Source organism: Schistosoma mansoni, chromosome 7 (assembly GCF_000237925.1).
Source record: "Schistosoma mansoni strain Puerto Rico chromosome 7, complete genome".
Classification (NCBI taxonomy): Eukaryota; Metazoa; Platyhelminthes; class Trematoda; order Strigeidida; family Schistosomatidae; genus Schistosoma; species Schistosoma mansoni.
The window spans coordinates 7,137,269-7,139,501 of record NC_031501.1 but is presented as its reverse complement, the minus strand read 5'-3'; the positions used below and the strand labels follow the sequence as shown (position 1 = coordinate 7,139,501).

General features: G+C 36.2%; 1 protein-coding gene across 1 annotated transcript in view; it reads right to left on the bottom strand.

Annotated features, from left to right (window-relative positions):
- Smp_134530 (putative organic anion transporter) overlaps window positions 1–2,233 on the bottom strand; it is a gene marked incomplete at its 5' end in the record, with an annotated part of 68,874 nt that overhangs the window by 59,317 nt on the left and 7,324 nt on the right.

Below are 2,233 nucleotides of genomic sequence, written 5' to 3'. Positions count from 1 at the left end.
TATAAACTTTTCATCGTATTGAGTAAGTACACACAATTACATTTTACAATAATTTACTTCAGAAAAGAAATGTAAAACAGGAAGATTGATTGACATATGTTCAGAGTAGTAAAATAAGTGGTCAGAACTTTTGTGCAGTTATTCCAAATGTTAAATATATACCATCATTTGGAATCACGATAGACTATAAGTGCCTTACACAAAAGTGCCTCAGCACAGTAATATGGTTAATATTTCCATAGTTAACTGACCCAAAAGTAGTTGAAGTACTACTATTCGACGATTTTTTTCAACTAACAAATCTTGTTTCGATTTGAACAGTCGATTATTTATGTCAACGTCGAGGGTATGTAAGTACACAAATATATATTGAGCAGCATTAAAGTGTACTCTTTTAAAAATGATTCTAATATATACATAAACCTACTTTTCATTTTTTAAGAATATACATGGAAATTATGTTGATCATTTAGTGGAATGAATCAAATGGAGCCATATAGAACCTTCATCTACGTTTACAAGTACACAGATTTTTCATAGTTGAAATCATGAGTCAATTGAAGCTAGACCACCATGGAAAACCTGGAAGCACTGGCCGGCCGTTTCGTCCTATTATGGCACTCCTCAGCAGTGCGCATCCACGATCCTGCACTCGCGAGATTCGAACCCAGGACCTACCAGTCTCGAGACAGAGTCCTTAACCGATAGACCACTGAGCCGGCATCCAACGGTGACTCATGATTTCAACTATGAAAATACTAAATTATCCATAAAACCCCCTTTGACACAGAATTTTGCTGATTCAATTATAAGCGATGATAATTCGCACAAATATTTCATAACAGATTATTTCAAAACAAAAATATTGACACCTAATTGAATAAAGTACCACCTACTACGTAAATAAATTGCTGAATGTACATGTATTTTGTGAATACTGTCCAAACAATTATCTTAGTTTGTAGATTGTATTCGTCAAAAATTGATCACAGTTGGAATACCACTGAAAATCATCGAGTACTGAACAGTTATCTCATCCTAGTATAGGACGAATCGGAAGATAACGCCCGCGAACGCCCCTGGTACAAAGCCCAAGACTATTAAGAGTGGCGGTGAATGGCCAACCAGAATTATTGGGTTGGCAGCCGGTGGTACACATTTGCAACTTCAATCGATTAGCAGTATAACGCGATGGTCAGTTAGTCAGTCATCATTAACGTACAGTGTGGCAATGAAGTACTTTGGTCAAAATTGCCGTGTTACATTAACAAACTAGGTTAAACGTAACAAGGTAAGTTACAAAAGGGAATGGAATAATGTAGTAGCAATGATAATGAAAAAGACTAAAAACTGAAAATATGATTCATAAAGACAGAGTGGAAACGTGTATGGGAAGCAATTCAAGAGGAAGATACAGAGTGAATGCATCTGCGCCATGTCACCTAAAGCCTAAAGCAACCGATCCCCGGTTATCGTGTGGACCGCAACTAGGTAGTCTGCACGTACCAACAAGGTACAGACTAACGGTCATTGACTTCGCGGACTGATCTCTTATCTTGTATGCCTCATTTGATATTTAAAATCTCGAATCGCTTTATGATGCAATCCTTTCTATTTTTCCATAGACCTATATATATTTACCAAATAGCTATAAATATGAATGTAAGGCTTCAGTAAATGATTTCATCGCAGAGAAAATTTTCTTTACTGAATTCTCCTTATTTTTATTAAATAGCAGTTCAATTTTCATTTTTTCGGTGTTCCAGTCGTAGGCCAAGGTAAACATAGAGGCTGTTATATAACAAGAAATATTTGAATGATGTGCTGAGTCAGTAAATTTTAGTGTCATAATTTACTAACTAAATGATCCATATTTAATTTTTTAACCATGTTATCATTTTATAAATGTAGCGTAATCACAGCAACCTATATGATTTCCTTTGTGAGTAAACTTTTCAACCAATAAAACTTGTTTCGATTAATTTTTTACTCTAACAGTTGAATTCATGAGTCGATCTAAGCTAACCACCTTTGAAAACCTGAAAACAGTAGACGGTCGTTTCGCCCTAGTATGGAACTCTTCAACAGTATGCATCCACGATCCAACACGCGAGACTCAAACCCAGAACCTTCAGTCGAGTGTGCGCAAGATCATGTATCGATTGAAGTTAGATATTAACACCGTTGGATGCAGGTTCAGTTGTCTAGATGTTAAGCGCTCGGGCACGAAACC